Genomic DNA, 15,167 nt, shown 5'->3' with positions numbered 1-15,167 from the left:
CATTGTTATAATCCCAGCTAAACTGATGATTCCCCCTTCCCTCAGAGAAGCAATACTACATATACTGTGTTCCATAAGCAGCTGGTGTATTTGTGAACACACAGGCACTCAGTTTATTGGCTTCAGTGCCACAGGCATAATACGATGCAGATAGATTAGTCCTCATTTAAAGTTCAGAAATCAAATTGTGATGTGATGTGCACAACTGAAAAGCTCTGTACTCTCTGTCAAGTCTTCCTGTGGTCATCTATAGCCAGTTATTCTTTGTGTGTGAGAGAGAGAGGCTTTATTGCCAGAAACTGCAAAGAAGTCTTTTTCCTTTGCCACATTCTTTATCTTTCATCCCGCTATGATTCAGCACAACCTCACATGGAGTGCATAAGATTGCAGTTCAAATTTAATAGCCTTGATACACTTTTATGATTCAGCGTGAGATATGACATTTCCCTTAATCGTTGACTCATCTGCAGATAACAAATGTAGAGGGTGATAAAGTTGCCCAGCATGCGAAATGGGAGGAAAATGGAGCCTATAACAGCAACCTATTAAAATAACACATTTCTCTTGTTTATGGGGGCAGATATTTGTATATGTACTGGATTGATAGACATACGAATTTTTCACTTAAATCAGAAAAACGTATAGGAGAAAATGCTTGGGATTTTTATTGTCCCACTGCGTATAGTTGAAATGTTGAGAGTGTATCTTCTGAAATTCCACCGCACGTCTCATTTATAACTACAGCCCAGCTTTCTCTAAGTCAGGGTGGGCTACATATGGTCCACCATGGGTTTTTGAGCGCCCCCCAATTAATCTCATTGGCTATGATACTGCCTTTGACAACAACTTGTCAGGAATTTGGAAGTTTTTAAATTTTTTACTTTCCCCATTTACCTTCGTTGGGCTTCCCCAATTGCCCTCAGGCAGTTCTTAGCAGCTGCAAATCAACTGAGGTGTGGAAGAAGAAGAAGAAGAAGAAGAAGAAGAAGAAGAAGAAGAAGAAGAAGAACCTTCCAAAACGTATAATATTTTTCCCTTGCTTCTGGGTGCACTATTATGACATCACCACAGCTTGTGATGTTGCCAGCAGCCAATGGTTACGGATTATTCCTGTAATGCTACTGAAGGCATCACAGTGGACAAACAGTTCAGTCAGCATAATTGGAGCCAATGAAGCTTAACTGACATAAGTTGTAATGCCAGAGAAGGACGCTTATCCCATGACGTGTTGCAGAGTCATGCTGCATATATTATTTATTTATTTATTTATACATACATACATACATACATACATACATACCCTGCCCATCTGGCTGAGTTTCACCAGCCACTCTGGGCATAGCCTCCCGATGATGTGTCCAGCCTTTCCCAGTCCCTGCCACTACCTGCATGTTCAGTAGCATGTGAAGGTGTCCTACACCTCAAGGGACATAGGTGGCGCTGTGCTCTAAACCACTGAGCCTCCTGGGCTTGCCGATCAGAAGGTCAGTGGTTCGAATCCCCATGACAGGGTGAGCTCCGGTTGCTTTGTCCCAGTTCCTGCCAACCTAGCAGTTTGAAAGCATGCCAGTGCAAGTAGATAGTGGGAAGGTAAACGGCATTTCCGTGAGCTCTGGCTTCCGTCACGGTGTTCTGTTGCACCAGAAGCGGTTTAGTCATGCTGGCCACATGACCTGGAAAGCTGTCTCTGGACAAATGCTCACTCCCTCAGCTTGAAAGCGAGATGAGCGCCACACTCCATAGTTGTCTTTGACTGGACCTAACCATCCAGGGGTCCTTTACCTTTTACACCTCAAGTGAAAACTTTCGGATTAAAATTGGGAAGTGAGATTTGAAGTGATTTTTTTTTTTTAATATTGGGATTCTCCATGACTGTTTATGTGGTGTTTTAGAAGTAGGGGGAGCACGGCTATGTGAGGAAGGGAGTGTTGTGGGAAGAGAGTCTTTGAGTATATAGCAACGGTATTTTTTCCCCCCTGCAGTGACAAAATAAGCAATCTTGAGCAAGCTTAGACGTTTCACAAGGCTCAATCAACATTCTTGTACATTCAGTCCCACAAGAGAAGGAATTTGCTTTCTCACTCTAGCAACTTACACATCAACTCAACAACTCAAATTGTTTCTTTTCTTTGCTGGAAAGAAAATGAGCTCCCAGTTTGCATATCTATTTTTATATCAACCGAGAGACAGTTAATGCCGGAGCCATTATGACAATTTTATGGATTTAAATAGAAAGAGCAGAGAGCAGATCTGCCTGCCTCTATACGTCGCCCATCAAGCTAGACTGCTATTCCAAATATAGTGAAAAATGAATCTTGTGGTGACCTTACGGCTCAATTCAGTGTTGGCAAAAGAATTCGCAAGAGCTTGCACCTAAGCTATCATGGCAGGGCCAAAGCCCAGCTGATAGAAGGAAGCAATATGTCTATGAATGGCAGTTCCTGGGAATGATGAGTGTCTGTTGCACTCATTTCCTGCTTGTGAACTTCCCATAGGCATCTGGTTGGTGACTGTGGGAACAGAATGCTGGATTAGAGGGGCCTTTGGCCCGATATAGCAGAGTTTATGACTTCGCTCTCTTCTGACCAAGCGAAACCATCCTAGTTGCTGATACTGACTTAGCACACTCAGCTGTCTTTTACTTGCATCGTTGTGGGAAATCTATTCAGTCCAAAATCCAACCTCCTACCATGTGCCGAGCTCAGGAAAGGAAGAGGGGCCGTGCACCACTGGGCTTCTGGAGGTCAGGGATCCTAAGGAGCGTTGGCTCCAGCCCAACATGATCTCTGTCATCCACAACTTCCTACACATGTGGGCATGCACATGCGTGTGTGTGCGTGTGTGCGTGCACATGTTCACACGAGCACACATACAGCACCCTTCAATGTTACAGAAATATATCTGGTATCAATGTGAATCAAACCACTTGCCAATCAAGCAGACTACAGTGGTACCTCAGGTTACATACGCTTCAGGTTACAGACTCTGCTAACCCAGAAATAGTGCTTCAGGTTAAGAACTTAGCTTCAGGATGAGAACAGAAATCGTGCTCCAGCGGCGCAGCAGCAGCAAGAGGCCCCATTAACTAAAGTGGTGCTTCAGGTTAAGAACAGTTTCAGGTTAAGTACGGACCTCCGGAACGAATTAAGTACTTAACCTGAGGTACCACTGTACAGTCTTGTGGATGGTTAGAGGTACTGGAGATGAGGTTATCACAAGTGCATCATACGGAGCCACAGCAGGACAGGAAAAAGAAAGGATTCCTGCACTGCAGAGGGTTGGACGAGATGACGCTTGTGGTCCCTTCCAACTCTATGATTCTGTGATTTGTGAGGAGGCTTCCTTCACCCTCTTCCCAAAGTGCCTCTGCCCACTATAAGGGATATGGGATGTCTAATGCTGTTTGCTAAATGAAGGTAACCTGGAAATGTAGAGGAATAAAGGAGGAGAGAAAAGGAATGAGTAAACTGAGACATTATTGTTGTTGTTACAGTGGTACCTCGATTTAAGAACTTAATTCGTTCTGGAGGGCCAGTCTTAACCTGAAACTGTTCTTAACCTGAGGTACCACTTTAGCTAATGGGGCCTCCCGCTGCCGCTGCGCTGCTGCCACACGATTTCTGTTCTCATCCTGAAGCAAAGTACATAACCCGATGTACTATTTCTGGGTTAGTGGAGTCTGTAACCTGAAGCATCTGTAACCCGAGGTTCCACTGTATTTTACGTTCATAAATTTATTGCAACAACTTAAAATTCAGCATTAAACAAAGCTAAATTGCAGTCACGGGAGTAGGACGGGTCCAGAAAAAACGACCCACATCTCAGGTGTTAATGGCCAGGTTTCTTCAGCATATGCCATGTACTATACAGTGGTACCTTGGCTTCAGGTTACATACGCTTCAGGTTACACACTCCACTAAGCCAGAAATAGTGCTTCAGGTTAAGAACTTTGCTTCAGGATAAGAACAGAAATTGGGCTCCAGCGGTCCAACGGCAGCAGGAGGCCCCATCGTGTAGTGGCGACGCAGCAGCAGCAGGAGGCCCCATTAGCTAAAGTGGTGTTTCAAGTTAAGAACAGTTTCAGGTTAAGAACAGACCTCCAGAACGAATTACGTACTTAACCCGAGGTACCACTGTATAGTGAAGGTGCCAGGCACACCTCTGTGAGGAGGGAATTCCACAACATAAGTGCTGCCACAGAGGATGCCCTCTACTGGCCCACCTGGCCCACCTCAAACTTCTGAGGGTGGCAGAACTACGAAGAGTGGGCTGTCTGTAGGGAAAGAGGCTGTCTCTCAGATATTGGGGGCCAAGGTGTTTATAGCTTTCAACACTACCTATGACTGGGCCTCAAAATGAACTGCAAGCCACTGCCGCTGTTTAGAAAAGGGGGATTAATACACAACTTTCTTTCTTGAAGGAACCAGCGTTTAGGAGAGAGATTCCATTTTCAGCCTCCAGACCTAATCAGGAATCATACTTACCCGGAAGACCTGATGAACACAACTTAACGCACAGTGGGACTTAACTCCTTGCACACAGTTGCCCTTTATATCAGTTGGATTTGCTTTCAGATGTATCTGTTGAAAGTAGTTTTGTTTTGTTTTTTAAATAAATTTTTTATTTCTTTTCCAAACACATAATAAAAACAAACAAAACACAAAACCAAAACATACAAACATTTAAACATGTATAATTTCATAATCTTATTTTCATGCACCTTCTTTCCCCTGACTTCCCCATACCTCCCATTCACTGCATCCTTGTTTTGCTTTTCTTTAGCAACTCCTCCAGTCAATTAACTATTTAAATCCCTTTCATCAAATTTTCTTTAACTTATTAGTTACAGCTGTAATTCTCTATTTCTTACTCCTTGACATCTTAACACTCCTCAACTTTACAACAATTTTTAAGATATATTTTAAATTTCTTCCAATCCTCTTCCACTGTCTCTTTCCCCTGGTCACGGATTCTGCCGGTCATCTCTGCCAGTCCGATGAAGTCAATCACCTTTGTCTGCCATTCTTCCAGAGTAGGTAGTTCTTGCGTCTTCCAATACTTTGCCAAAAGAATTCTTGCTGCTGTGGTGGCATACATAAAAAACGTCCTATCCTTCTTTAACACCAATTGGCCAACCATGCCCAGGAGAAAAGCCTCAGGTTTCTTAGGAAAGGTCCACTTAAGGACTTTCTTAATTTCATTATAGATCATTTCCCAAAAGGCTTTAATCTTCGGGCAGGTCCACCAAAGGTGGTAAAAGGTACCTGTTGAAAGTAGTTTTGCTTCTGCTAATCTTGCTCTGCATAACCCTGAATAGTGCCACATAATTGGGGAGGGTAGTCATTCCATTAGCATGTGCGCACATGCCCCATGTGCATTTGCTAACATGTCTTGAGTCCAAGAGCTATTGCATAAGCTTGTGGTGCAGTGCTATTAACATGTACAACTTTTTCATGAAATTGTGTTCATCGGGAGCCACAAGTACTGGCAGCAGTAACCTAAAGAGCCCTTGGAAATTCCCATTCATGACTTTACGTGTTTACTACATTGCTCAACATAAAGAAAAACAGAGAGGAGACAGCAGCTGGGGTGGCTGTAGGACATCATTTCACACACACCCTCTAATCCTTCCCTTCATCCTTACTGGGGACATAATTTCTACACATGGAATCACCCTACTGCAGATTTGTTTTAAGTGGTGTCGGAAACTTGGCATATCAATGTTCTTAATGACCCACTGAGGCATCATTAAATGCTATTGTTGATTGTAATCACAACAAGATGCTAACTCTCCCAAGCCAAAGCATTTCGGTATGGAAGTAGAAAGCTCATTCTTGAATCGTCCTGCATTAAAAGTCCTTGGAAGGGATGGGACTATAATGAATCATAGAGCAGGGGAGGAAGGAGTAAAAAAAACGCAAAAGTGCTTTGTCTTCCCTGAATCACTAGGCTGCTGGCCACTTTTGCTTGTTTTGTTTCTATAATAATAAAAATAATCATTTATTATTTATACCCCGCCCATCTCCTAGGCTCCCCCAGCCACTCTGGACAGCTCCCAATAGAATAATAATAATAATAATAATAATAATAATAATAATAATAATAATAATATAGTGGTACCTCGGGTCAAGAACCTAATTCGTTCCAGAGGTCCTTTCTTAACCTGAAACTGTTCTTAACCTGAAGCACCACTTTAGCTAATGGGGCCTCCCACTGCCGCCGCACCAGAGCACGATTTCTGTTCTCATCCTGAAGCAAAGTTCTTAACCCGAGATACTATTTATAGGTTAGCGGAGTCTGTAACCTGAAGCGTATGTAACCTGAGGTACCACTGTAGTAGTAATAATAATAATAATAGTAATAGTAATGTGATGAAACATCAAACACTAAAAACTTCCTGACACAGGGCTGCCTTCAGATGTCTTCTAAAAGTCAGATAGTTCCACAGGGCGGGCGCCACTACCGAGAAGGCCCTCTGCCTGGTTCCCTGTAGCCTCACTTCCCACAATGAGGGAACTGCCAGAAGGCCCTTTGCGCTGGACCTCAGTGTCCAGGCTGTGCAATGGGGGTGGAGACGCTCCTTCAGGTGCATCTATGCTGTCTTTTAAATATTGCTGGATATCCCTGCCAACTAGCTGTGCTAGAACTGCTGGAAGTTGGAGACCAGCAACATCTGGAGGGTCTTGGTTTCCCTATGCGTGTTCTAATGTACATAACACTTCAGGGCCATGGTGTCTGGTGTCCCTTGGGACTGGTAGGGTGGCAGGCAGGGAGCTCAACAGTAACTAAGGAGGAGGAAGCTGGCTCACAGTGCTACCCCTAGATTGGTTGTAAGTAAAAAGGCAGCCAGGTGGGGACTGGTTGAGGGCACACTGAGCTGGAACAGAATATTCTCACATATGCCAATGCAGAATTTAGATTCCCCCCACATTAAGCTTGTTGCAGTACTTTCAAACTTAGGAAATCTCTCCAGCCACCCTCAAGCTGAATGACCCAATTCCGTTCTACGCTCTCTCTTTTTCTGTGATTGGAATCTTTAAATAGAAATATTTTCTAGTGTGGAAAAGTTAGTGGATGAGTAAAAGAAAATTCCTCAACAGACTTCCATTTCTAAAGATGAACAAAAACATCTCCCACCATCACTGGAACAGCGAGTACTTCTGAGCTGCCTTCCATCAAATAATGATATCACTTTGCAGCACCAGGAAATCCATGTTTTCCTTCTTTACCCATCATTTTCTCATTAGAAACTGGGGAAGGATCCATATTTGAGATCTATATCCTTCCTTGTGCTTCTTTTTCCCATGGACTGGTTACACCCATTCAGTTCTTACACCACAGCTGTGCAGTTTACTCTATTTTCTATTGCTTTTTCCAAGATTTTCATAGTTTTACTGGCTCTGGAAGGAGAAACCACTTGGTGCTCACTCTGTCATTTTCCCCCCGAATACAAATCCCCTCAGTGCACAAGTGTTCACTGGCAGACACAACAGCGATCCCATAATTAATACAAATATGGGATGTGGTGCTGAAAAGTAAGAACAACCCATTTATGTCTGGTTCTCTGGCTTGAAGTGGTAAAATTCATTTTTGGTGCTTTTTGTTCCTCTGCACAGAGGTCAGGCACTCTTCCAGTTCCTTTAAGAATAACAAAGACACTCATAATACTGCTCTTTGCAACACTTGGATTCTCCCACCCTTCTAAACCAAAGGAACAAAGTTCAAATTACCCTAAAACAGTGTTTCTTTACGCTGCAATCCAAAGACAAGACCTGCCAAGACAAGAGAGTTTGGATTGGGCTTTTCTGTCTGAGCAGGGCTCAGGTTTACACCAATGTAAGTCCCTCACCCCAGCTCAGCTGCGGCACAACCTGCATAATTTAAAACAGCATAATTTCTGCCAGCATAAGACCCCAAAACAGGGCACTCCGGGGAAGAGCAGGATGGGGTAAGGAGGTACTTATTCTTATTCCAAGCCAAGGTTGCAGGTTCAATCCCAGTACAGGACAGCTGCCTTGCAGGGGGTTGGACTAGATGATTTGCAGAGTGCCTTCCAACTCTACAATTATATGATTCAAACTCGGTCACATTGCCTAGGGCCGTCTTTGAAACTCAGGTCCACACTCACCCACTAGCTCAGTCATAATAATAACAACAACAACAACAACAACAACAACAACAACAACAACAACAATAATAATAATAATTTATTATTTATACCCTGCCCATCTGGCTGGGCTTCCCCAGCCACTCTAGGTGGCTTCCAACAAAATATTAAACTACAGTAATGCATCAAACATTAAAAGTTTCCCTAAATAGAAGATGTCTTCTAAAAGTCTGGTAGTTGTTGTCCAGTTGTGGTAAACCTGTTGACGACTGTTAACAACTGCAATTGGTTTTACAGGAAAAAGCAAGGGGTGAGATGGCTAAAAATAGCTTTATCATGTATTATAATGAGATAAGAATCCAATGTCTCTGTTCAGACCAGGTCTCTCCATGGTTTTTAGTCTGGTAATAAGTTGCAATTCAGCAACTTCTCTTTCCAGTCTATTTCTCAAAACAAAAAAAATTCCTTCCAGTAGCACCTTAAAGACCAACTAAGTTAGTTCTTGGTATGAGCTTTCGTGTGCATGCACACTTCTTCAGATACACTGAAACAGAAGTTTCCAGACCCTTCTATATAGTGAGAAGGTGGGGAGGGGTATTACTCAGAAGGGTGGTGGGAATGGGTGATTGGCAGATAGCTGTGATGAGCCTGTTGACGACGCTTAACGACTGCCATAGGTCTTACAGGAAAAAGCAAGGGGTGAGAAGGTGAAAAATGGCTTTGTCATGTATAATGAGATAAGAATCCAATGTCTTTGTTCAGACCAGGTCTCTCCATGGTTTTAAGTTTGGTGATAAGTTGCAATTCAGCAGCTTCTCTTTCCAGTCTATTTCTGAAATTCCTTTGTAGTAAAACAGCTACTTTGAGATCTTGTATAGAATGTCCTGGGAGATTGAAGTGTTCTCCTACTGGTTTCTCTGTCTTGTGATTCCTGATGTCCGATTTATGTCCATTTATTCTTTGGCGTAAGGTCTGGCCTGTTTGTCCAATATAGAGAGCTGAAGGCCACTGTTGGCATCTGATGGCATAGACAACATTAGAAGATGAGTAATTAAATGGTCCTGAGATGGTATGTTTGATGATGTTGGGGCCAGTAATGGTGTGTCCAGGTGTATGTGGCAGCAATACACCTGGTGTTGTCCAGGTGTATGTGCATTCTTACCTCTGGGTAAGCATGCATAGTGTTGTGGTCTTAAGAGTACAACCAACTACACATACACATACTGGGAAGCAAGTTCCATTGAACTCAGTGGGGCTGGCTTCAAATTTAGACATATTACTTTGAAATAGACTTGTATAGGATTTCACTGAAAGTGATATAAATGAGTCCTTTATAGTTTAAAATCAATAGAAGACCCAGCAGACTTTTACTTTGGAAAAAGCACAAGGTGGAGAAGGGAACTATACATTTAGGAAAGAAATAGATCTTTAAAGAGATGAGTCTCTCATAAAATAAAATTGAAATCCTTAATACAACAACTTATTTTTATTTATTACCAATAAATGCAGAAGGCCGTAGTCCTAACCCCAGTAACCTGGGAGTAATCCTCGCTGAATTTAACAGGACTTACTTCTGAGTGCACCTAGTTATGGTTGCACTGTAAGGCATTGCATGAGAAAAAATATGTATGGCAAATAGGCTTGCAGTTATCTTTAAAAAATGCTCTGTATGGCTGTGGAGGGACTCCACTGTTTAATTAACAAAAGGTCCTGAATGTTAGAAAGCATACAGAATATAATACCTTTGTGACAGTACCATTCATTTGCAGCTCTAGTGAAATCTCTCCCTTTTTTCACATATGCCTTTTACTATGGCAGAGGTCCACATTTTTTTCATAATTGGGTTCAGGATGTTTATGGACTACATGCTCTTAGTGGCCTGATAGCAACAGATGTCAAAATCTCAGGCCATAATTTACTAGGACAGGATATTCGGTTAAATGTCAGTAAATGAAGAATATACTAAAATAGCAGTAATTAGAGATGGAAATGGTCTATTAAACCCTCCAATCTACACTGGGTTCAAGTTTCTCCTCCCAGCTATTATTAGTTTTGAATTATGAAGAAATTTCAGAAATACTAGTATTGCGCAATGATTATTCACTTTTTAAAGCAAAACAATCCCCCCCCCCAATGCCTCTGTGTCTCTCTAAAGTATGAAATACAGACCTCTAGTGGTCAAAGTCATGTATTTGAGGGGAAATAGATTTTGAAGCAGTTGAAAGCCAGTTTGCTCTGGCTAAAAGTATAATTATCCTCATTTTGCACCCAACTTAACGGTCAAAAGAAAAGGAGTGTGGCTCTAACCAAGAAGATCATCATTATTTCAACTCTCCTGTAGTCATGCTTTCAGCAGGCATTTTCCGACAGAGGACACAAAGTAAGCTGTCTTCTCCTTTCAACAGTTTAAGAAGCCAGGACTCAAGTGCAATTTTTCACCTCTTCAGTAAGGTCAGAAATGTCTTGCCAGATGGGGTGGAGAGACTATGCTAGCTTCCTGGCAGGTTGGTCATGTTTGCTTACAGGGAGACATGGAGGAGTAGAGTGGCAGGGAAACCAGTGACAATCTCTCTGGTATTTTGCCCCTTCTCCCCTTCTGTTGGGAATCTAGCATAGCGGCTCCACCCTACCCGGTGAGCTACTTCTGAGTGAAGTTTTTCAGGTTCTACTTCTCTGTCCCTCCACAAGGCCATTCAAAGCCCGGGGACCTCAAGACCAGCAACCCCCCACCCTTTACTGGAAGTAAAACAATTAACCTAAAAGAGAACCTTCCACAATATCACCCATCTCAAACCCTATGATTCACAAGTGTGGCCCTGCTGGTGGTGGCACTGAGACATGGCAGGTCCTTCTTGGTGGTGGCTCTCCATTTGTGCTAATGCTCCCATCCACCCTCTGGGATGCACCTGTCTTCCTTGTTATTAACATTCAGGAGAGTCTAGAACCATTCCTGTTCAGCCAGGCATTTTGTGGCTGAAACAACTTTTCCTGGCAGCCTTGAAACTGTGAGGTGTGAGAATATGCAATTGTTTTTAAATGGCTGAAGACTCACATGAGGAGGACAAGCCCCCAACACCAGCACAAAATATCCTGAAATATCCCTCCCGCAGACCTGCCCCAGCCCATTTCCAAGCACAATTCAAAGTGTTGGTGCTGACCTTTAAAGCCCTAAACAGCCTCGGTCCTGTATACCTGAGGGAGCCTCTCCACCCCCATCGTTCTGCCCAAACACTGAGGTCCAGCTCCGAGGTCCTTCTGGCGGTTCCCTTGCTGTGAGAAGCCAGGTTACAGGGAACCAGGCAGAGGGCCTTCTCGGTAGTGGCGCCCGCCCTGTGGAACACCCTCCCATGAGATTTCAAGGAAATAAGCAACTATCCTATTTTTAAAAGACATCTGAAGGCAGCCCTGTTTAGGGAAGTTTTTAATATTTAATGCTGTATTGTTTTTAACACTCGATTGGGAGCTGCCCAGAGTGGCTGGGGAAACTCAGCCAGATGGGCAGGGTATAGATAATAATAATAATAATAATAATAATAATAATAATAATAATAATAATAATAAAAAATTATTATTATTATTATTATTATTATTATTAGAGGCATCCTTGGTGGGGACTGACAAATAAGTGTGGGTGGGTATGTAAAAAGCCATACACATCAGCACTAAGAAAAATATACAGTGGTACTTCGGGTTACAGACGCTTCAGGTTACAGATGCTTTAGGTTACAGACTCTGCTAACCCAGAAATAGTATCTCGGGTTATTAACTTTGCTTCAGGATGAGAACAGAAATCGTGTGGTGGCAGCAGGAGGCCCCATTAGCTAAAGTGGTATTCCAGATTAAGAACAGTTTCAGGTTAAGAACAGACCTCCAGAATGAATTACGTTCTTAACCCGAGGTACCACTGCAAGGAAAAAAGTAACATTGGCTTAGTTACTGCTATTTTTCTAGAAAAAGAGGTGCTGGAACTCACCATGAACGCCTCCCTTGTTCTCTTATAATGGCAATGGTGCCCACCTGAGAGGTGCTGGAACTGAGTTCCGGTGAGTTCAAGCTGGAAAAAAATCCAGCTTAGTTTGTGCTGCCTCATTCAGATCCTGTTTCACCTCAGACATAGCCCAGAATCCCTCCAAAGCACAATGCTTTGCCGTGGGGTTCATCCAAATCCTCAGCAAAAACCTTCTCCATACCTCCAAGCAAGGCTGTGGCGTATGAAAGAACACATTCTTTGCATGCAGAAGTTCCCAAGTTCAATTTCTGGCATTTCCAGGTGGGGATAAGGGAGAAATTCTATTCAGGTCACATTTAAAAGCAATTTGCATACTGAAGCACAACCATCCTTCAAAATTCTATCCTCTCCAGTAGTGCAGTTCTCCAGCCCAATTAAAGTAAACAAAAATGCATATATTAGGGAAAACTATACGAAAATGCATTTTTTAAAAATACAAAAATGCATTATATTAGGGAGATTGCTTTGCAAATATGTGCATATCAGTCAAAACTGCATACAAAATACAGTGGTACCTCGGGTTAAGTACTTCATTCGTTCCGGAGGTCTGTATTTAACCTGAAACTATTCTTAACCTGAAGCACCACTTTAGCTAACGGGGCCTCCTGCTGCCGCCGCGCCGCTGCAGCACAATTTCTGTTCTCATCCTGAAGCAAATTTCTTAACCTGAAGCACTATTTCTGGGTTAGCAGAGTCTGTAACCTGAAGTGTATGTATCCCAAGGTACCACTGTAAGTTGATTAGGAGAAATGTGCACTGAAATGTTGGTGGAGTTCCATGAGGAATTCTTTTTTTTTAATTGCAAATTGTTGTGGGATGTGGAGAACTGGATATAAAATTGGAAAGATGAGAAAACTGGCAGATTTGTCCATCGCTACTCTCCAGGTAGAGCTGGAAATGTCTTGTGCACAGAATCCTGAAAAGCTGCTACCAGTCTGTGTAGACAATACTGAGATAAACAGGCAAATGATGTGAGTTTGTAGAAGGTCTCTCTCTCCCTCTCTCTCTCATTACTCATTTCCCACCATTCATCCCAAGAAAGAAAAATCCAGCAAGCATTTCAACAACACCAGAAAACCTCTATCAAACCACAGAAGTTGTCTCGGGGTGGTAATGATGATGGGGCCTGAACATCTGAAGTAGGGACTCCATTATGGCATTAATGTTGAGCATGCTGGGTTGGATACAGAGTTAAGTGCTTATAATGGGACAGGTAGAAGCTGGGATCCCCTGCTGAATAGAATGGATGAGGACTGAGGAGAAAAGGGAAACCCTCACAGATCAGATGGAAACCCCTTTGATGAACAGAACTGCCACTCACAAAAAATGCCTCTGTTCAGTTTTTAAGGATCCACTCTTCACACTCCGACCCCTACACCACAACCTCTGCCATTTAGCATGACACCCTTGCAACCTTCAATGGAACAGTTTGGAGGGGCTGGCAGGCTGGCATATCTCTCCTCCCATCCATCCCAAAAGTAATAATAATAAATTTATAAAACCTCACATTTTCTCGTGACAAGCACACACAACAACCCTGATTATGCTGAGTGTTATTGACTGGCCTGAGTTCACCCAGTGAGCTTCATGAATGTGAAGCCATATCTCCCGAGACCTAGTCCATCACTCTAACCACTTGTTGCTATTGCCAGGGTGAGTAGCCAGGTGAGAAGGAATTAAGAATCTGGAGGACTGAAGGGTAAGAGCTAGGAAGGTCTAGGGCTGTATAAGCAGTGTGGATGAAGGAGTTAAATTCTCCTCCCACTATTAAAATCCAAGCCAGAGATTCATTAGGGGGTTGCAGCGCTCATCTCATATTTGAGATGAGCATTATGAACCCCCAAGGCTCATATTTCAGAAACAGGAAACATAAGTTTTGGTGCTATTGCTAATTGTCAGGTCCATGAGAACACTCTTCCCCACTAGCTCACCCTGGTGTGTTTATATACAGGAAATGAGGATAACCTTAGGATCATGGGATTAATAATTGTGGGAGTAAATATTTTTATTTTGGTGCATTATTGCTTCTAGCCATACAAGATAACTGCAGCAAGGAACTCAGAACATTATGTTTCTCACTGCAGCAGTTAAAGGGACAGCTAGGGGGAAAAGAAACCAGAAATGGATGAAAGGGAACAAAATCCCTAGTTAATTGGGGGAGGGGAATACTTAAAGCCAGGGCTTTTTTCCTGCCAGAACTCAGTTCCGGCACTTCTCAGGTGGGCGCCATTGCCATTATAATAGAAAAAGGGAGGCGTTCATTGTGAGTTCTGACACCTCCTTTCCATAAAAATAGCACTGATTAAAGCTATTCTTAATAAACATATTTGAAATGTTCTTTGGCATCACTTCTCACTTTGAAAATAATGATTACTGGCATCTTTGTCCAAAATCTTGATTCTAACTTTTTTGTGGCTGTTCACAGCCTGTGCTTTCCGGTTGTTTTCCTATTCTGCTTGTTGGGCACTTGGAAGCTCTCCCCTAACCCATTCTTCCTCAAGTGATCCTGGCCAATCAGTGATAAGAAACTGGACATAATGATGTCATCATGATATGTAGCCAACCAGGATTTGTTGTGTGGTGATGTCTACTGAAGCCCATTAGACTGAGGACAATTTTCTGTACATGGGCAAACCTTAACAGTTATGGATAACTACTAGGCCTAGAGAGTTTATCAGCCTTTCCACAATAAACCCTGGGGAAGTGTTGAAAGGGTGGTCCTTTTCCATTGTAATGAATGATATGCCCACACTGACACCCAACCACCCATATATTTGGCTCAGTAATATTGCCGAATGGTTTCCATTCTTCACTGAGGAAATTGTAGAATGAAGGTGGTATGTACTGTTGCCACTTTTGTGGAAAAAAGAAACATACTCGAACCATATAGGTAAAGGGACCCCTGACAGTTAAGTCCAGTTGTGGACGACTCTGGGGTTGTGGCGCTCATCTTGCTTTATTGGCCGAGGGAGCCAGTGTACAGCTTCCGGGTCATGTGGCTAGCATGATTAACCTGCTTCTGGCGAACCAGAGCAGCGCACGGAAATGCCG

This window comes from Podarcis melisellensis (genome assembly GCF_964234715.1).
Source record: "Podarcis melisellensis genome assembly, chromosome: 5".
Classification (NCBI taxonomy): Eukaryota; Metazoa; Chordata; class Lepidosauria; order Squamata; family Lacertidae; genus Podarcis; species Podarcis melisellensis.
Note: the sequence above shows the minus strand (reverse complement) of the source record.